Source organism: Phyllostomus discolor, chromosome 5 (genome assembly GCF_004126475.2).
Source record: "Phyllostomus discolor isolate MPI-MPIP mPhyDis1 chromosome 5, mPhyDis1.pri.v3, whole genome shotgun sequence".
Classification (NCBI taxonomy): Eukaryota; Metazoa; Chordata; class Mammalia; order Chiroptera; family Phyllostomidae; genus Phyllostomus; species Phyllostomus discolor.
In genome coordinates, this window is record NC_040907.2 from 98,160,329 (window position 1) to 98,182,265 (window position 21,937).

The following is a 21,937-nucleotide window of genomic DNA, read 5'->3' on the forward strand; positions in this document are numbered from 1 at the left end:
TGGCAATTAATTCTTCTCTGATCTTGATTATTTCTGCCCTTCTACTCACTTTTGTCTCTGTTTGTTGTTTTCCTCCAGTGCTTATAGATATAGGGTTAGGTGTTTATTTGAAATGTTTCTGTTTTTTAGTTAAGCCTGTATTGATGTGAACTTCCCTTCTAGGAATGCCTTCACTTGTCTCATAGGTTTTGGATTGCTGTCTGTTCATTTTCATTTGTTTCCAGAAACTTTTTTGATTTCTTCCTCGATCTCATTGTTAACTCATTCATTGTGTAATAACATGCTATTCAGTCTCCATGAATTTGACTATTTTTTAGTATTTTTTTTCTTAAGGTTGGTTTCTAGTTCCAAGCCATTGTGTTCTGAGAAAATGCTTGATATGATTTCAATTTTCTTGAATTTGTGGAGGCTTGTTTTGTGTCCTGTCCTGTGGTCTCTATTTGAAAATGTTCCATGTGCATTTGAAAATAATGTGTATTTTGTCTCTTTGGAGTGAAATGTTCTATATATATCACTTAAGTCCATTTTTTGTAGTGCGTCATTCAATGCCAAAATATCCTTGTTGACTTTTTGTTTGGAAGATCTATCCATTATTGACTATGGGGTGTTAAAATTCCCTACCATGACAAAAAGATATTTTTGTTAATATCTTTCTTGAAGTCCTCTAAGATTTCCTTATATATTGGGTGCTCCTATGTTGGTTACATATATGTTTACAATGTTTATATCTTTTTGATGGGTTCTACGGTAGAATATTATGAAGTGTTTTTCTGTGTCTTTTTTATGGCCTTTGTATTGAAATCCATTTTGTCTTGTATAAATACTGCAGCCCTGTCTTTTTTTTTCCTGTCTGTTTGCTTGAAATATTTTTTTCCAACTCTGTGTTTTAAGTCTGTGTAGACCTTTTGTTCTGATGTGGGTCTTGTAGGCAGCATATGAGTGGGTCATGTTTTCTTATCCATTCAGCTACCCTGTGTCATTTGATTAAAGCATTTAATGCATTTTCATTTAATGATATTATCGTTAGGTGCTTATTCATGTCATATCTCCTCTTTGTACCTGTGTTCCTCTCTTTCACTCTTTATCTTCATTTTCTTGAAGCAGTCCCTTTATCGTATCTTGCAATGCTGGTTTGGTGGAGGTATACTCTTTTAGACTTCTTTTGTCTGAAAAACTCCTTCTTTTGCCTTACATTTTAACTGAGAATGTCACTGGGTAGAGTAGTGGGTAGAAGTTACAGACCTTTGCTTTTCATTACTTAGAATATCTCTTGCCATTTCCTTTTGGCTTGTAATGTTTCTGTTGAGAAATCTGCTGCAAGTATTTTTGGAGCTCCCTTTTATGTTACTTACTGTCTGTTTCTCCCTTGCTGCCTTTAAGATGCTTTTTGCATCTTTGAATTTTGCCATTTAAATTATGCTGTGTCCTGGAGTAGGCCTGTTTGTGTTCGTCTTGACTGGGACCCTGACTGCCTGCTGTATTTGTTTGACATTTTCTCTCACCTAATTAGGGAAGTTTTCCATCATTACATTTTTTTTAAGATTTTATTTATTTATTTTTAGAGAGGGAAGGGAGGGAGGGAGAGAGAGAGAGAGAAAGAGAAACATCAATGTGCGGTTGCTGGGGGTTATCACTTGCAACCCAGGAATGTACCCCGGCTGGGAATTGAACCTGAGACACTTTGGTTCCCAGCCCGCGCTCAATCCACTGAGCTACGCCAGCCAGGGCTCCATCATTACTTTTTCAAATAGGTTTTCTATCCCTTGCTCCTCTTCCTGTCCTTCTGGTATCCCTATTATGTGGATATTATTATATCTCATCTTGTCCTACAGCTTCCTTAACATCTTTTTCTTTTTGCATTATTTTACTTTTGTTGCTCTTTCTGGAAATTTTTCCTACCTTGTCCTTCAGCTCACTGATTCAATCCTCTGCTTTATCTAGCCTGCTTTTCATTCCTTCTACTGTCTTCTCCAGTTCAGAAATTGTATTCTTCATTTCCTCTTGGCTCTTATTGATAGTTTCTATCTTTTTCATGCCTATGTAGTTTGCAGTAAATTCCCTGAAGGTTCTTTGTATTTCTGCGTAATTCTCTGTGAGCTCATTGAACTTTTTTATAACCATTGTTTTGAACTTGATATCTGACGGTTGACTTACCTCTATGTTATTTAGCACTCTTTCTGGAGATTACTCCTTTCCTTTAATTTGGGAGTTGTTTCGTTGTCTGCCATTATAGGGGAGACTCTTCTTATTTGTTTCTGCTTCTCAAAATTGATCTCCTTTGACTCCATGTCTTTGTGGTGTAAACTTGTAAACTTGTATGGTAGGATACCTATGTGAATCAGTGGTGCAGTGTCCTTGATCTTCTAAACTTAATACTCTTTGGATTCCCTTTATGCTGTTTTTGTTGGCTTTCTGGATGTAATTGGGTTTTGATTGTTGTCGGGCCATTCTTTGATGGGCCTGTCCCTCTAGGTGGCTGACCAAGGGTCACTCCGCCCACCACATCTTATGTGCTGTTATTCAGGTGCTTGAAGAACAAAATCACACAGCCCAGGAAACAAACCCATACCCACAAAAATAGCTCCAACCCACAATCCCACTATCAACAGCAAATGAACCAGTATTAATAAGGCTGTGAAGAAATTTAGACTACTCTAAAGAAAAGCAGAGATGAAATGACTAATTGAAAGAAAAATGATTTGTAGAGGGTAGAAGTAGGAGCACTAATAAGAACAGGGATTCTGAGCAATGTAAAGAGAGAAAGTAAAATTTACATCATAAATATAAAAGGGACTGAAAAGGAAGAATGGAGTAAGAGAAGGGAAGAATATAGTACTAGGTTTAAACAGAAAATAAAAATAATAAAGTGAGAGAAAGAAAGGAAAAAGAAAGTACATAAATAATTAAAAAATAGGAACCAGGTTAGAGAAAAAGATATACCACAGTACTATAAACAACAAATAAGTTAAGATTAATATAGGTGGGATGGGAATAAAGAGAAATAAAAAAAGAAAAACGCTTATGAGATGTCTAGAGGAAAGGAAAGTGATTTTGAGATAATAGAGGAAGAGGAAATACTGAGAGTGAGGAACAAAAACTAGGCTAAGACAGGAAAAATTAAAATTTGAGATTAAAAAAAGAAAGGACAGGATGAAAGAAAAATAAAAAATAGGGTAAGGCAGACAAAAATAAGTGGGAGAATGGAATGGGAGAGGTGAATGATAAAATTTGTGATTTGAAGTACAAGAATAGTGAAAATCTAGAGATAAAGTTGAATAAAATTCAATCATAACTACACTATCCACAACCAATGAGCAAAGATTGCTAAAGGTAAAGTGTGAATGTGGGTATTTTAAGAGCAGGGAAAAGAATGTGAGATGAGCATTGACAAGAAAATTGGTTTTGAGAGGCTGGATGAGGGAGAAATAGTAAGAGTGCATAATGGAAACGAGTTGTAGGAAGAGAAGAATCAAAATTTAAAATGAAAACAATGAGGGAAGAAAGATGAAATGGGGTAAGAGAAGGGAGGAACAAAATATGAAAATTGAAATAAACTATAATATAAAATCTAGTTATTTAGTATGCACAAACTTGAAGGACAAGAAATGAATGTTAAAAAAGCTATGTAGGAAAGAAAATATCAGAAATCATGAAGAAGACCACAGTGGATTTCATCTCAGTAGCATCTAGTATTTACCACTGTTTTTACTTTCTGGACCAGCCTATGGTGATGGTGTCCCATTTTGGCATTAGGCAGCCTGTCTGAGACTACCAGAGATCTACTGTCTGAGGCTGACTTCTTCAATTGTTAATGTAGTCACTCTGTACTCATCAGTCAGGCTTAAGCACCACAGTTGGGACAGAGTATCTCTGGGGTGGGGGGACTATTGCTTCCCCTCAGGCTGATGCCACCCAGAGGGGAGTGGTCTGCCTGAGCATGATTGTTCCTTCAGTATAGGGGATGACTGAGCATCAGGATCCAGCAACTGCTCTCTCAGTTCTCTCTACAAAGCTACCATCCCCAGTCTCTCAAGCGTCTCTAGTCTTCTCTGTTGAGCTGTATATGAAAAATTTATCTATTGACCCTTTCAACACCCCTCTGTATCTTCCACTTTCCATCTCTGGCAGAGAAAAACCCTGTTGCTTTTTGCAGCTGGATATTATCTGTGTACTTTTTGGGCTCTGGTATTGTAGGCTGGAGAGTCCAACTTGGGGTTTAGGCCCCACACTTCTCAGGGTGATCCTCCCAGCTACTGAGATATCCCTCCAGCACTTCAGGTGCCACCCATGGGGCCCAGCCAGCCCTTTCACACCTCATCTGTACTGCCTACTGGTCTTGTTATGTTGAAGCTGTTTCTTCTGTATGTGAATGGTTATAAACTCAAGCCAGCCTTTTATTATAAGGAGGAAAAAATGTAGATAAGGGATTTGGAATTTAAGGGGGGGAAAGGGTAGGTAAGATATTTTGAATTCAGGAAAGAGGTTAATCAGATAAAACTGCAGTATGGCAATTTCCCAAACTTTCTTTCATCCACTGACCAGTGATTTTCTATCTGGATCTTGTGTCCTGTGACATGGATAATTATCTGTGTCCTGTGTGGTAGATGTCCATCCTGGAACACAACAGCTCAGATACCATCCTGATTTCTTATGGTCTCTTCTGGAGAAGAGATTGAATTGCTTGTGATATCCTGGAGTCATGGTGGGCAGTATCTTCAGTTCCTGAAACAAAACATTTTTTCTTGCATTAACTACTAGGCTTATTAACTCTTACCTAAAACTAACCCCATCATTCCCCTTCTGTGAATTTAAAGTATTTTATTTCTATGAGATCAGTTTCATATGGAAGTAATCATTTTGCTGTTGAGCATGTATCTTAGCATTAGACAGTCTGGTAGAGGGTTTAGTAATACACTTAATTGCAGATCCTCATAAGGGGGTTATTGTATGCAACAACAAGCTATGATACCAAAAAATATGAATAAAAACAACAAATGCTTCTTGAAGACCAGTAATACTAGGCAGCCAGGAGGTTAGTTTAGACAAATTAATACCAAAGGATCCTCTTTGTTTTGTATTGGGTACTACTTCATTTACTTGCTTTACTTGATATTCTATGAGCTGTGAATTATCAGTCAGGTTGAAATATCAGAGTCCTTTAAATTCTTCACATCCATGATCATATCTTAAAAGGAGGTAGTCTATAGCTTCATGATTCTCTAATACTGCTTCTCTAACTTGTCCTAGTTCTTGACTAATGGCAATAATGGCTTCTGAGGTGGCATTCAAAGCTTTTGCTACACACACTAATCTACTTATTTCTACATTCAAGAAGTTACTATGGCTGGCATTACTAATATAGGAAAAGATAAATACTCAGCAAAGCTAAAGAGTTACAAATCTGTTACAATCAGGTATAAAGAAGAGTTCCCACTGGGCCCAGGTGGTATGGGGCCTCTGAGGCATATACACCACCAGTTTCCCAGAGAGCATGGTCCCCCAGAACAGTTTGCTGGAAAATAGGAATAAACAATCCTTACACATATTAAAAACCATCCTACAGGCAATTTCACATGACCAAAGGCATAAGATACCTCAGTGGTGGTGCAATTCATCTTCACATCTGCTGAAAACACAAAACTGTTTTTAGTACAGCTGACAAAAGTTTCACACTCTCTAGGTGGGGCTACATTAGTGATTTTTAAGTAAAATATTTCCCTGTCCTTTATAGTTACCACAGGTCCCCAATTATAAATATCAGAGTAAGTAATTTTCTTATTGATATGTTTAAACAAAGTATAATTTTAAAGGCTTTCCAGGGGATTACAAACACTTATATGACATGAAGTGAAAGTTTGTTCAATATAAGTTCCTTCTGCAAGACAAAAGTTAGAGATGTTTAGAACATGTTTTGCTAAATATACCCAAATATTTTATCTCATTTTAAAGCAATTAATTTTCCATAACATTGAGCCAAACTAAAAGTAATGAAAAGAATATAATTCATTGTTTTTGAAAAATGACTTTCAGGTGTTCTTGTGGTTCAGTGGTCCATTGTTCTTCTGGTGCTTTCTTTACTTTGGTGTGTTGAATCCAAAGGTTTATTTCTGCCAACTTCACCATGGAGGGGGTGGTGAGGATTACCTCCCAAGGCCTAGTCCACTTTTCTTCTAGTTGGCCTTCTGGAGATGCTGTCTTCCAAATCTTGCAGAGCACCTTATCTCCAGGCTCAAAGGAATGTAGCAAACCTGTAGGGGAGAGGTCTAATACAAGCAAGGTCATAATTACAGCTAAACTATGACTTAAATATTATACATCTTTACCTTCACTTCTTGATCTATATACATATTTTCCACTCCAGTCACAGCCTGAAATAGTTGCTCATACACAATTTCATAAGGACTTAATTCAGTACCACTTTGAGAAGCCACCCTTATCCTGAGCAGGGCAATAGGTAAAGCTTGATGCCAATGGAGATGGATTTTTTGACACAATTTGGCTACATTTTCAAGGTGTGATTAATTTTCTCTCCCTTTCCAGAAGCCTGAGGTCTCCATAGTGCATGGAGTCTCCGCTTGATTCCTAAAAATTTACTAACCTTTTGTGTAATTTCAGAAAACAATTGTCTCTCTGGATGCTGCAGGGTAGGCCAAAGTGACAAATTACTTCTTTCAGTAAGTCTTTTACTACATCTGAGGATGTCTCAGTTCTAGTAGGTTAGGCTTCTACCCATTTTGAAAAGGTGTTAACAAATATTTCCACTCTTGGACCCTTGGCATCTGTGTAGTCTATTTGCCAGTCCTCAAATGGGCATTGTCCTTGCTATTGATTTCCTTCTTTCTTTTGATGGGGATCTATCTTAGGGCTGTTTTTTCTAGCACACAATGTATCTTACAATTACTTTTCACATGGTTTTTTAAACTACGGGACCTGTGAGACATGGTTTAATATAGGTGGTAAATGAGCCCTTTCCATAGTGAGTAGCCTCATGCAAATGCTTCATAACTGGCTCCACTAAGTGTTCAGGATGCAGTATATTATAACTCCTTCCTTATTCTTTCTCTATCTACCATCAGGACCTTCTTCATCAAAACCCCAACTCTTAGCTTTTTCTAAATCTGTGGTTGAATATTCAAGTTCAAATTGTGACAAGTCTAGAACAGGTACCAAAGGCATAATTAATGTGCCTTTAGCAACCTCTTCCACTGCCCGATCAGCCAGATTGTTTACTCTAGCTACTTCAGTGTCCTCTTTTTGATGCCCCCAGCAATGGGGCCAACTACCAACTGTAAAGGTACCTGAACAGCTTCTAATAATTTTAAATTTGCTGTTGTATGCTTAATCTTTTTAAAAATATTTTACTTATTTATTTTTAGAGAGAGGAGAAGGGAAGGAGAAAGAGGGAGAGAAACACCAATGCATGGTTGCACTCCCTTTTGGGAACCTGGCCTGCAACCTAGGCATGTGCCCTGACTGGGAATCGAACCGGCAGTGCTTTGGTTGGCAGGGCCACACTCAATCCACTGAGCTCCACCAGTCAAGGCACTTAATCTCTTTTTTATTGGAGGTTAATAGTCCCCTTTCCTTCCAGATGGAACCATGTGCATGCAAAATTAAGAAAGCTTACCTTGGGTCATTATATACATTCATTTTCTTTTCTTGAGACAATTTCAGTTCACTTGTCAATGCAGTCAGTTTACCTTTCTTAGCAGATGTTCCCAGATGCAAGACCTTGGCCTCTATTATTCCTTCAAGAGTCACAGCTATATACCCAGCCTTTCTATCTCCTTTGTCCATATAACTGCTTCCATCTACATTTAGAGTCCACTCTGCCTTTTCTAGAACATGATCTTGCAAATCAATTCTGTTTGAGTAAATTCCATCAATTATCTCAGCACAGTCATGTATTAGTGCAGCCAAGTCAGACTCTGGGAGAAGAGAGGCAGGATTTAACTTATAGTTTTGAGGGAGATGTTGGGATTGTTGACAAGAATTGCTTATTACCTTCCCATTCTTCTAGCAGTCAGCCACAAATTTCCCCTTTGCTCCCACAGCTCCAGCACTAGGTGGGTTGCATAAATGGTGATAGACTGTCCCAAAGAAAACTTTCCAGATTCTTGAAAAGCTTGCAGGTGGCTGTCACAACTCTCATGCAGGGTGGCCACCCCTGGACAGTATGATTTAGTTTCCTTGATAAGTATGCAATGGGTTGTGAAATGTCACTAAGCAAATGGGTGAGGACTTCTAGGGCAATGCCCTGCCTTTCATGAACTTATAATTGAAAGGGCTTTAGTAGGTTTGGAACCCCTACGCTGATGCAGAAGCCTTGTGCACCTTCAGGGACTCAAAAGCCTGGGTGTACTCTTTCATCCATTCTAAAAGGCTGCATCCTGGTGCTTTCAGACTTTTTCCAGTTTAATAGATCTGATGTAGAAAATGGAGGGTGTGTCAAATAATATCCAGTGGTCTGGCCCTCTGGCCCTACTCCCACTGGAAGTTTTCTTTTCATGAAACTGTAGTCACTTAATGGTAAAAAGTAATTATTTTTAGTAAACAGGAATATTTGTCTAAAGGATCTGGCCTTTGGATGACAGTATGAATGATTGTATTTCTCTTTTTCATGTTGGCCTGGTTTTCTTTTTTTCCCCTTTTAAAAAAATAATGTTATTCAAGCACAGTTTTCTGCCTTTGACCCCCACACTTTCCCCACCCAAGCCATCTCCATGTTCTTCCCCTGATTCCACAACCCCCTTGGTTTTGTCCTTGTGCCCTTTGTAGTTTTTTCCTGAAGACCCTTCACAATTCCCCAACCCCCATTATCCCCGTCCATCTCCCCTCTGGTTACTGTCTGTTTGTTCTTAATGTCAATGTTCCTGGTTATATCTTGCTTACTTGTTTGTTTTGTTGACTAGGTTCCACTCAAAAGGTATATCATATGGTGTTTGTCCTTCACTACCTGGCTTATTTCACTAAGCATAATACTCTCCAGTTCTATCCATGCTGTCTCAAAGGGTAGGAGCTCCTTCCTTCTTTCTGCTGCATAGTATTCCATTGTGTAAATGTACCATGTTTTTTTGATCCATTCATTTCTGATGGGTACTTAGGTTGCTTCCAGCACTTGGATATTGGAAATTGTGCTGCTGTGAACACTGGGGTACATAGGTTCTTTTTTCATTTTATTTTAATTGTTGTTCAAGTATAGTTTTCTGTCTTTTACTTTAATCCCAGCCCAACCACCTATCCCTCCCCACCTCCCTCCCATTTCTACACCCCCCTCCCAGTTTTTGGCGATGTGTCCTTTATACTTGTTCCTGTAAACCCTTTCTCTTTTCCCCTGAAATTCTCCCAAAATTCCCTCCCCTCTCCCCTCTGGTCACTGCAGGCCTGTTCTCTATTTCAGTGTCTTTGGTTATATCTTATTTGTTTGTTTGTTTTTTTGTTTAAGTTCCTGTTAAAGGTGAGATCATATGGTATTTGTCTTTCACTTCCTGGCTTATTTCACTTAGCATAAGGCTTTCCAGTCCCACCTATGCTGTCTCAAAAGGTAGGAGCTTCTTCTTTCTTTCTGATGCATAGAATTCCATTGTGTAAATGTATCATAGATTTTTGATCCATTCATTTACTGATGGGCACCTTGGTTGCTTCCAGTACTTAGTTATTGTGAATTGTGCTGCTATGAACATTGAAGCCAGCATCATCCTAATCCCAAAACCAGATAAAGACACAACAAAGAAAGAAAACTTCAGACCAATATCACTGATGAACATAGACACTAAAATCCTCAACAAAATATTGGCAAACCCCATCCAACAGTACATTAAAAAGATCATACACCATAACCAAGTGGGATTCATTCCAGGGATGCAAGGATGGTTCAATATTTGCAAATCAGTAAATGTAATACATCACATAAACAAAAGCAAATACAAAAATCACATGATCATATCAATAGATGTGGAAAAAGCATTTGATAAGGTACAGCACCCATTTATGATAAAAAAAGAAAACACTCAGTAAAGTGGGAACAGAGGGAGTACTCCTCAACATAATAAAGGCCATATATGAGAGACCTACAGCCAACATCATACTCAATGGGCAAAAACTAAAACCTTTCCCACTAAGATCAGGAACAAGACAAGGTTGTCTACATTCACCACTTCTATTCAATATAGTATTGGAAGTTTTAGCCACAGTGATCAGATAAGAAAAGGATATAAAAGGTATCCAAATAGTAAAGGAGGAAACAAAACTGTCACTATTTGCAGATGACATGATAGTGTACATAGAAAATCCTATAGACTCGGCCAAAAAAACTACTCAAGCTAATAAATTAATTTGGCAAAACAGAGGGATACAAAGTCAATATCCAGAAATCAAAGGCATTTTTTATACCAGCAATGAAACAACAGAATCAGAAACCAAGAAAAAAATCCCTTTCAATGTAGCAACAAGAAAAATAAAATACCTAGGAATAAACCTAACCAAAGAGGTAAAAGACCTGTATTCAGAAAACTACATAACACTGAGGAAAGAAATCAAGGAAGACACAAACAAATGGAAACATATACTGTGTTCATGGATTGGAAGAATTAACATCATCAAAATGTCCATACTACCCAAAGCAATTTACAGATTCAATGCAATCCCTATTAAAATAGCAATGACACAGATACAGAACAAGCACTTCAAAAATTTATATGGAACCATAAATGACCCCAAATAGCTGCAGCAATTCTGAAAAAGAAGAGCAAAGTAGGGGGGATCACAATATCTGATACCAAACTGGATTACTTGTAATCCAGTAATCAAATCCACTGTAATCAAAACAGCCTGGTACTGGCATAAAAACAGGCACATGGACCAATGGAACAGAATAGAGAGTCCAGAAATAAACCCAACTCTCTATGGTCAATTAATATTTGACAAAGGGGGCAGCAACATAAAATGGAGCAAAAATAGCCTCTTCAACAAATGGAGTTGGGAGAACTGCATAGGTTCTTTTGAATTGGTGTTTCAAGGATCTTGGGATATAATCCTAGCAGTGGAATTGCTGGGTCAAAGGTGGCTCTATTTTTAGTTTTCTAAGGAAATTCCATATTGTTTTCCACAGTGGCTTCACTAGTCTTCAATCCCACCAACAGTGCACTAGGGTTCGCTTTTCTCCATATTCTCTCCAACAGTTGTTTGTTGATTTGCTTATGATGGCCATTCTCACTGGTGTGAAGTGGTATATCATTGTGGTTTCAATTTGCATTTCTCTGATGGCTAGTCATCCTGAGCATCTTTTCAAATGTCTGTGGTCCCTTTGTATTCTTTCTTGGAGAAGTGTCTGTTCAGGTCCTTTGCCCATTTTTTAATCAGATTGTTTGTTTTCCTAGAGTGTAGTTGTGTGAGTTCTTTATATATTTTGGAGATCAAATCCTTGTCTGTGGTATCACTTGCAAATATGTTTTCCCACATGGCTGGTTCTCTTTTCATCTTAATGCTATTTTCTTTAGCTGTGCAGAAGCTTTTTTAGGGAGGGGGATGAGATCCCATTTGTTTACTTTTTCCTTTATGTCCCTTGCTCTAGGGGACATATCAGTAAACATATTGCTGCATGGTATATCTGAGATTTTCCTGCCTATGTTCTTCTGAAGGACTTTTATGGTGTCACAACTTGTATTTTTATCCACCTTGAATTTATTTTTGTGTATGATGTAAGTTGGTAGCCAAGTCTTTTTTGGTTTTTTTGCATGTAGCCATACAACTCTCCCCACATCATTTGTTGAAGAGGCTATTTTTGCTCCATTTTATGCTGCTACCCCTTTGTCAAATAATAATTGACCATAGAGACTTGGGTTTATTTCTGGACTCTCTATTCTGTTTCATTGGTCCATGCCAATGTACTGTTCTTATGCCAGTACCAGGCTATTTTGATTATAGTGGCCTTATAATACAGTTTGGTATCAGATATTGTGATCCTTCGTACTTTGCTCTTCTTTTTCAGAATTCCTACAGCTATTTGGGGTCATTTATGGTTCCATATAAATTTTTGAAGTGTTTGTTGTATATCTGTGAAATATGCCATCGGTACTTTAATATATATTGCATTGAATCTATAAATTGCTTTGGGTAGTATGGACATTTTGATGATGTTAACTTTTTCAATCCATGAACACAGTAGATAGTTCCATTTGTTTGTGTCTTCATTAATTTCTTTCTTCAGTGTTATGTGGTTTTCTGAGTACAGGTCTTTCACCTCCATGTTTAGGTTTATTCCTAGGTATTTTATTTTTCTTTTTGCTATATCAAATGGGATTTTTTTTCTGATTTCTATTTGTGATATTTCATTGCTGGTATACAAAAATGCCTTCGATTTGAATATTGATTTGGTAACCCACTATTTTGCAAAATTCATTTATTAGGTTGAGCAGTTTTTTTTTGGTGCAGTTCATAGAAATTTCTAGTACACTATCATGTCACCTGCAAAGTGACAATTTGTTTCCTCTTTTACAACTTGGATGCCTTTTATTTCTTTTTGTTGTCTAATGTCTTTGGCTAGGACTTCCAATACTATGTCGAATAGAAGTGGTGAATGTGGACAACCTTGTCTTGTTCCTGATCTTAGTGGGAAAGTTTTTAATTTTTGCCCATTGAGTATGATGTTAGCTGTAGGTCTCTCATATATGGTTTTTATTATTTTGAGGAATGCTCCCTCTAGTCCCACCTTGCTGAGTGTTTTTATCATAAATGGGTGCTGTACCTTATCAAATGCTTTTTCCACATCTATTGATATGATCATGTGATTTTTGTATTTGCTTTTGTTTATGTGATGTATTACATTTACTGATTTGCAAATATTGTACCATCCTTGCATCCGTGGGATGAATCCCACTTGGTCATGGTGTATGATTTTTTTAATGTATTGATGAATGTGGTTTGCCAATATTGTGTTGAGGATTTTAGCATCTATGTTCATCAGTGATATTGGTCTGAAGTTTTCTTTCTTTGTTATGTCTTTATTTGGTTTTGCAATTAGGGTGATCCTAGCTTCATAAAGAGTTGGGAGTCTTCTGTAATCTTGGACTTTTGGGAATAGTCTATGAAGGATAGGGGTTAGCACTTCTTTAAATGCTTTGTAGAATTCTCCTGTGAAACCATCTGCTCCAGGGCTTTTGTGCCAGGAAATTTTTTATTACTACTTCAATTTTGTTCTCTGTCATTGGTCTGTTCAGGCTTTCTGCTTCTTCTTCATTCAGTTTTGGAAGATTATATTTCTCTAGATATTTGTCCATTTCACCCAGGTTTTTTAATTTTTTGGCATATAGTTCTTCATAGTAATTTCTTATAATAATTTGTATTTCTGTGGTATCAGTTGTAATCTCTCCTCTTTCATTTCTGATTATGTTTATTTGGGTCCTTTCTCTTCTTGAGGAGTCTGCTTAAAGCCCTATTGGTTTGGTTTTGTTTTGTTTGTTTTGTTTTTTTCAAAGAACCAGCTCCTGGATTTATTGATCCTTAGAGTTGTTCTTTTAGTCTCTATGTCATTTAATTATACTCTGATCTTGGTTATTTCCTTCCTTCTACTTGTCTGGCCTGTATTTGTTGTTGTTTCTCAAGTTCTTGTAGGTGCTGTGTTAGGTAGTTTATTTGAAATGTTTCTATGTTTTTTACGTAGACCTGTATCACTATGAACTTGCCTCTCAGGACTGCCTTCACTGTGTCCCATAAGTTTTGGATTGTTGTGAGTTCATTTTCATTTATTTCCAGATACTTTTTCATTTCTTCCTTGACCTCAATCTCAAACCAATCATTGTTTAATAGCATGATATTCAATCTTCATTATTTGAGTGTTTCTGAGTTTTTTCCTTGAAATTGGTGTCTAGTTTTAGTATCTTTTGATCAGATGAAATGCTTGATATGATTTCAAGTTAATTAAATTTGTTGAGGCTTGTTTTGTGTCCTATCTTTGAAAATGCTCCATGTGATTTGAAAAGAATGTGTATTTTGCTTCTTTGGATGAAAGGCTCTCTATAAATCAGTTAAGTCCATTTGATCTAGGACATTGTTCAATGCCACAATGTCTTTGTCAATGTTTTGTTTTGAAGATCTTTCCATTTTTTGACTGGGGTGTTAAAGTCCCCTACTATAATTGTGTTGCTGTCTATAACTTTCTTGAAGTCCTTTGAGATTTTCTTTATATATTTGAGTACTCCTATGTTGTGTGCATGTATATTTATAAAGTTTATGTTTTTTTGATGGACTCTTCCCTGAGTATTATGAAGTGACCTTCTGGATCTTTTTTTATGGCCCCTTTTTTTAAGTGTATTTTGTCTGATATTAGTATTGCTACCCTAGCTTTTTTTTTTTCTGCTCTTTGCTTGTAATATTTTTTCCTACCCTTCACTTTCAGTTTGTGAGGTCTTTTGTTCTGAGGTGGGTCTCTTGTATGCAGCATATGTCTGTGTCATACTTTCTTATCCATTCATCTATTCTGTGTCTTTTGATTGTAGTACTTAATCCATTTACATTTAAGGTTATTATTGAAAGGTACTTAATCACTGCTATTTTTTCATACCTGTGTTCCTCTGTCTCTCACTCTTTTTTTTCCCCCTTTCTTAATGCAGATGCTTTAGCATCTCTTGCAGAGTTGGTTTGGAGGAGGTGTCTTCTTTGAGGCTTCTTTTGTCTGGGGAAACTCCTTATTTGGCCTTCCATTTTAATTGAGAGCCTTGCTGGATAGAGTAGTCTTGGTTTTAGGCCTTTGTTTATCATTATGTGGAATATTTCTTGTCATTTCCTTCTTGCCTGGAGTATTTCTATTGAGAAGTCAGCTGCTATCCTTATTGGGGCTATCTTGTATGTTATTCCTATTTCTCTCTTGTTGCCTTTAGATTTGCTCTTTGTCTTGGAATTTTGCTGTTTTAATTATGATGTGTCTTGAAGTGGGCCTGTTTGGGTTTCTCTTGATTGGGACTATCTGTGTATTCTGGATTTGTGTGACTTTTTCTCTCATCAAATTAGGGATGTTTTCCATTATTACTTTTTCAAATAGGTGTTCTATCCCTTGCTTTTTTTCTCCTTATGGTATCCCTATTATATCAATATTACTATGTGTCATGTTGTCTTGCAGTTCCCTTAACACCTGTTTGTTCTTTCTGAGCCTCCTTTCCTTTTCTTACTCTTTTTTGGGTGTTTTTTTTTTTCTACTTTGTTCTCCAGATCACTGATTTGATCCTCTGCTTCATCTAGCCTGCTTATAATTCTTTCTAGTGTGTGTGTGTTTTTTTTTATTTCCAAGATTTTGTTGTTCATTTCTTGGTGATTTTTGCTTATAGTTTCTATTACCTTTTTCATACTGTTGTGGTTCTCACTCAGTTCTTATAGTTTTCTGTGAGTTCCTTGAGCATCTTTATAAACATTAATATGGATTTTATATCTAATAGTTTGCTTACCTCCATTTCATTTAGCTCTTTTAGTGGGGAGTCTCCATTCCTTTTGATTGCATGTCTTTTTTTGTCTCCCCATTTTAGGTGACTCATTTTTGTTTGTTTCTGAACTTTCTTTTGTTTTGTTTTGTTTTGCTAGCTGTCTTTGTAGGGTGAACTTCTATGGCAGGAATTCCATGGGATTCAGTGGTGTGGTCTTTTGATCTCCTTGTCTGGATGCTATAGGTTTGCCCTTTCTTCTGTTTGTGTGCAGTCTCTTGTACTTGGATTTTTACCTTTTGGTGGTTCCTTTGTTGGTGGTTTCTCTCTTTTAGTGGGTATACTGAATTTTGCAGTTCCCACCTTTCTCATATGTGATCAGTGGTAAATGGATTAAGGGATTAAGGGAAAATGGATTAAGGTAGTGGGAGAGTATTCTATGGGATTTAAAGTACCAACAAGTAGAGAAGAGATAGGAGATTCTTTGGATAAGTATAGCATTAACCATGATATTTCATCCAACTAGCCACTTTTTATAAAAGGTGAAAGATTGATAAGACTCCTGGTAGAGGGGAGAATTATGAGCTAAATCCAGAAAACAGAGCACTTGTGCAAGGTTAGATGATGAGACATAGTGAGACTAAGGGATAGAAGGTAGGCATAGTGTGAGTAGAGTTAACCATAACAGTAATAAAGCTCAGGAATAAAGTGAAGTGGGCTAAGATCAGGGAGGGTCACTGTGTAGTATTTACAATTGTATGGAACAACAATTATTTATAATAGTACTGGAACAACAATAATATGACAAGAAATATATGATTTGAATAACAAGAATAGGAAGTACACAATCAAGAGAAGTGTGTTACTAGAACACAAGTGAAGTAAAAGAAGAAAAATTAAAACACAATAAAGGGAGAATAAGGAAAACCAGTGAAACAATGCAATTAAACAGAGAAATAAAACAAAGGAAACAGCCCTGGCTGGCATAGCTCAGTGGATTGAGCATGGGCTGCAAACCTGGCATCGCAGGTTTGATTCCCAGTCAGGGCACATGCCTGAGTTGCAGGCCATAACCCCCAGCAACCACACATCAATGTCTCTCTCTCTCTCTCTCTCTCTCTCTCCCTTCCCACTCTAAAAATAAATAAATAAAATCTTTTTAAAAAACAAAAGAAACTAAACAGAAAGAAGAGAATTTTTTAAAAAACTAATAAAACAAAAGAAATAAAAATAATGAAAAATAATAACAATACAAATAAGCAATAAAATGACAGTTCTATGGGATAGCAAAGTGAAATTTGTCTCAGTTTCTCAGTTTTTCGGGGTTAGCCTTATGCACCCTCTTTGGATCTGTCTCTGGACCTTTTACAACTCCAAGTCTTATTGTCTCACTTGGAGGAAGAAAAAGAGAGGAGAGAAAAAAAATAAGCCTTCTCCTGACTTTAAACCCATTAAGCCAATTCTGCTGGTCTTTCTGGATGCCACAGGAAGAGGGGAGCTGGGTTTCACTTTTCTTCCTTTCTATGGTTTTGCGAGGATGGGGGCCAGATCTGGGTCACAATATTCACAATTGCCCAGCCTCCAGCCCAGGTCTTCAGTGAGCTGACAGGCCCCCACTGTCCATCTGTGCCAGGCCTGCACCTTTAATTCACAAGTTGCTCAGAGGTCCTGTGTGGTGTGCTTCCTCAATTCTCTTTTCAAGCCCATGGTGGTTGCAGCCTACCACCAGATGAACAGAGTCTGTGAGCCTCTGGTCCAGCAGCACAAGTCAAGCTCAGGTGTGCAGCTCAAATCAGCCTTGGAGTGAGTGGTACTGAGAGCTGACAGAATCATCTAAAGGGCAAGTGTGGCCATTCAGCCTGTGGGTGAATGGTGCAACTCAGCTGCTAGGCTAGTGGGCCAGAGTCCAGCACAGGCAAGCAGCTCTAATCAGCCTCAGGACCAGGGGTGCAAATCAGCTGCTGGGCAGGCTGCCCCCCACTGGAAGTTTTGACAAAGGGTATAGCCCTGCCGCAGCTGGGGCGTGTCCTCCACTGAATTTGGTTCCCTGACTGGCTCAGAATGAAGAGACTAGTTCAGGCTCACTTTCCCAGTCCCTGCAGCCAGCTAAGGAGAAATATTCCCCTAAGGCTAAAGGGGCAGTGGGAACCCTGACCATGCTTGCAGCAGCCATCATGTTTAGAGCTTCCTAGCCCCTCTTCTCTGAGCTTCTTCAGTTGTTCACAGGCAATTCCCTTTTCTCTGGACCATTAATCTATGTCCTTTTAATCCTGCATCCTGATTATGTAAACTCATGAAAATTTCTAGGTAAGGCATTTGTCCCATTTCCCTGATCTTTGACAAAACAACTAATTGAAGTAAAATGTATTAATTTAAAACCCATTCAGTGGCCAGAACTCTCCTGAGTCTGGATTATACAATACATAAGCCAAACACTATTACAATAAAAACACTTTATTTTAGTCATAGGTTTATAAGCATAGGTTGACCAATCAGCTAAAACTCTCTTCAAAGTGCTATTTCCCAGATTAGAGCCTCCCTCCCCATTCTATCAGATAGATCTAATGTCACACAAACCAAACCAGAATGCACCTTAATTAAACCAGAAGACACCCTTTTTACCAGACAGAGCTCTGTAAGCCAGAAGATACCTTAGTTCCAGACAATCTAAGTCATGCCCCTGGATTATAACCTGAACCAGAAAGCACAGTGATCCAATCAAAAGTGAAGATGATGAGAGTTGAAGGAAGAGAGTCACCAAGTGAAATCACTTGGCAGTTGTTAGGGAATCTCCAAACCTGCACCTGGGGGACCTAAAACCAGGCAGCCAAATATCCAGACTTACCAGAGAGTCTCAAAGTCTGTCCCAGAAAGGAATTGCCAGAATATGAAATCGAAAAAACCAGCATTCCTGCTTCTTGTCACATACCAGACCCAATAATCAGAGACATGGATTGAATCTTTATCAGTACTTTATTCAGATGGCTGGCAATCTGAGAAGACAGTGGGTTTGTACCCTAACAGACTATCTTACATGTCATTTCAAGTCAGCCTTTTTTTTTATAAGGAGGAAAAAATGTAAGTAAGGGATTTAGAATTTAGGAAAAAGGTTAATCAACTCAAAGCTGCAGTCTAACAATTTCCCAAACATCCTTTCATCTGCTGATCTGTGATTTTCTATGTCTTGTGTCCTGTGTCCTCAGTGACTCTCTTTATCTGTGTGCTGGGTGGTGGGATGTCTCTCCAAGGAACACAATGGCTCAGATGCCATCTTTATTGCTTATGGTTTCTTCTGAACACATTGCTTGTGATCTCCTGGAGTTGGGGTGGGCCATACTTTCACTTCCTGAAAGAGTAGATTTTTACAATGCACTAACTACTAGGCTTATTAACTATTACCTAAAACCAACATTTCCTGACTCTTGAGTTCCCCCATCAAAGTATCAGAAATGTTTACATATCTGTCTTGGGACACATGTGAAAATATACAGAGAACTGAAATGTATGGTTCCTGCATTCAAGGAGCTAATACTTGGGTTGAACTCCCCATCCCTGACATCCAAAGCCTAGAAAAACTATTAGTTAACACAACCTTCCTACTGCCCCACAAATCCTCTTATGGGTAATAATAATGATAATAATAATAATGTTTATTTTGCCTTCACAGCAATATCTTCTGCAATTAAGAAATAGGTGCTTCTTTTTGTGATTCTATTTGCGTAAGGCAACAGTCCTGAGCTTCCAGATTAAGTGAAGTGCGCATAGGACTGCTGCAGAGAGCTAAATAGGGCTAGCATGACATGTTTGTGTGTGTGTGTGTTATATACACATAGTGGGAAACAGGAACTCTTCTGTTAGGAGTGAGGGAAAAGACTTGCATTATTTAAAAATGACTCTCTCCATCTTGAGAAAAAAATTTTCTTCGTTTCCATGTGTTCTCTTTGCTATAGTTTCCTGAGGTTGTTTTCATGTTTCCTGTTCCTTTGTTTTTATTTTTCTCACACACTTTCTTCTCTGATTGTTCTTTCATAAAACCCTGAAGTGCACAAAAGGCTTCAGTTACCACAGCAAGAATGTCAGGAGTTTACTTGCTGCTGAATAAAAAGCTGATGCAGAAGCAAGTTCCTTCAAAGAGTGTTTTCATTCTGTTCTAGCCTTCAGACAAATCCATCTCACTTGCTATTTTTATGTCATGCATATTGATTCTAAGACTGTTTGTGGATAACCCCACATACCCTCAAAGAAGACTGAGGGCATACAATATCATCTATTGATTGAACAAAACAAACTCTTCATTGTGGGTTTGGGTGTTCACCAAGTAGAGCATCCTAATTTGCCTTAATGTGTTGTCCTCTGAGTGCAACCAGTGAACACAGATGGTAGGGGTGGGTGGTGCTCCAGCTGAGCTGAACAGAAGCAGAGACAGTTCAAAGCACTCTGCCTCAAACTCCTCATTAAAAAAACATGAAATTCAACTTCTGGCTAAGATGGAGGCATAGTTAGACACACTGTGCCTCCTAGCACAGCCAAAATAAGGACAACAACAATTTAGAAATAGAAAACAAGTAACAACAGAAAATTGAACTGTATGGAAGTCTGACAACCAAGGAGTTAAAGTAGACATATTCATTCAGACTGGTAGAAGGGGCAAAGTTGGGAGGCTGGGCAGAGAGGGGTCGAGGCAAAGCGGTGGCTGGTGAACCCTGGGCACATAAGGCAGCAGCTGGCAGACCCAGTGAGGCGGTGGATTGTGAAGGGGTATGATGTACAAGGCAGCTGGCCAACCAGGTGGTCCCACATTCTTGGGCAGATAAACCAGGCAAAACTGGTGAGCAAGACAGACTGCACAACCCACAGTGCCAGTGCAGGGAAATAAAGCCTCAAAACACCGATTTGGAACACTGGTTGAGAACACCAATTGAAAACACCTTTGGGGATTGAGGTGGTGGGAGAAACTCCCAGCCTCAAAGAGAGTGCGTCAGAGAGACCCACAGGGTTCTAGAACATACACAAATCCACCAACAAGGGAATCAGTATCAGAAGGGCCCAGTTTGCTTTGGTGAAGCTGGGAAAGTGACTGCAATCTGGCAGAGAGTGGAGCAAGCACCATTGTTCCTTCTAAAACCCCTCCCCTACATACAGCATCACAACCCAGTGACTTGGTTGCCCTACCCCAGTGAACACCTAAGGCTCCACTCCTCACTACATAACAGGTGCGCTGAGACAAAAAAAAATGGCCCAAGTGAAAGAACAGATCAAAGCTCTAGAACAAATACAATTAAGTGATGAAGAGATAGCCAACCTATCAGATTCACAGTTCAAAACACTGGTAATCAGGATGCTCACAGAATTGGTTGAATTTGGTTGCAAATTAGAAGAAAAAATGAAGGCTACACTAAGTGAAATAAAGGAAAAAGTACAGGGAACCAATAGTGATGGGAAGGAAACTGGAACTCAAATCAATGGAGTAGACCAGAAGGAAGAAGGAAACATCCAATCAGAAAAGAATGAAGAAACAAGTATTCAAAAAAATGAGGAGAAGCTTAGGAACCTCCAGGATATCTTTAAACATTCTAACATCTGAATTACAGGGATACCAGAAGGAGAAGAGGCAGAGCAGCAAATGGAAAAGTTATTTGAACAAATAATAAAGGAGAACTTCCCCATTCTGGCAAAGGAAATAGACTTCCAGGATATTCAGGAATCTCAGAGAGCCCCAGAGAAGTTGGACCCAAGGAGGAACACACCAAGGCATACCATAATTACATTACCCAAGATAAAAGATAAGGAGAGAATCTTAAAAGCAGCAAGAGAAAAGGAGACAGTTACCTACAAAGGAGTGCCTATAAGACTACCAGCTGATTTCTCAAAAGAAACCTTACAGGCAAGAAGGGGCTGGAAAGAAGTATTCCAATTCATGAAACGCAAGGACCTACATCCCAGATTGCTCTATCCAGAAAAGCTTTTATTTAGAATGGAAGGGCAGATAAAGTACTTCCCAGATAAGGTCAAGTTCAAGGAATTCATCATCACCAAGCCCTTATTATATGAAATGTTAAAGGGACTTATCTAAGAAAAAGAAGATAAAAAGCATGTACAGTAAAATGACAGCAAACTCACAATTGTTAACAATCAAACCTAAAACAAAAACAAAAACAAACTAAGCAAACAACTAGAACAGGAACAGAACCACAGAAATGGAGATCACATGGAGGGTTAGCAATAGGGTAGTGGGAGGAGGAGAGAGGGAGGAAGGTACAGAGAATAAGTAGCATAGATGGTAGGTAGAAAATAGGCAGGGGTAGGGTAAGAATAGTATGGGAAATGCAGAAGCTAAAAAATTTATAAGTATGACACATGGGCATGAACTAAAGGGGGAATGTGGGTGGGAGGTGGTGCAGGGTGGAGGGGAGTGAGGGGGTGAAATGGGACAACTGTAATAACATAACCAATAAAATATATTTTAAAAAAGAAATTCAATTTCAAAGCTATACCTGATTCTGAAATGGCCTCTACAGTAGCACTTC

General features: G+C 38.3%; 1 long non-coding RNA gene across 1 annotated transcript; it reads right to left on the bottom strand.

Moving 5' to 3' along the window:
* Window positions 1–461: 461 nt before the first annotated feature.
* LOC118500455 lies at window positions 462–14,151 on the bottom strand. Its single transcript, XR_004903013.1, has 3 exons — window positions 14,109–14,151; window positions 13,479–13,481; window positions 462–597 (listed from the first exon to the last, which is right to left on the bottom strand). It is a non-coding gene; the product is annotated as an uncharacterized LOC118500455 (long non-coding RNA).
* Between the last annotated feature and the right edge of the window lie 7,786 nt (window positions 14,152–21,937).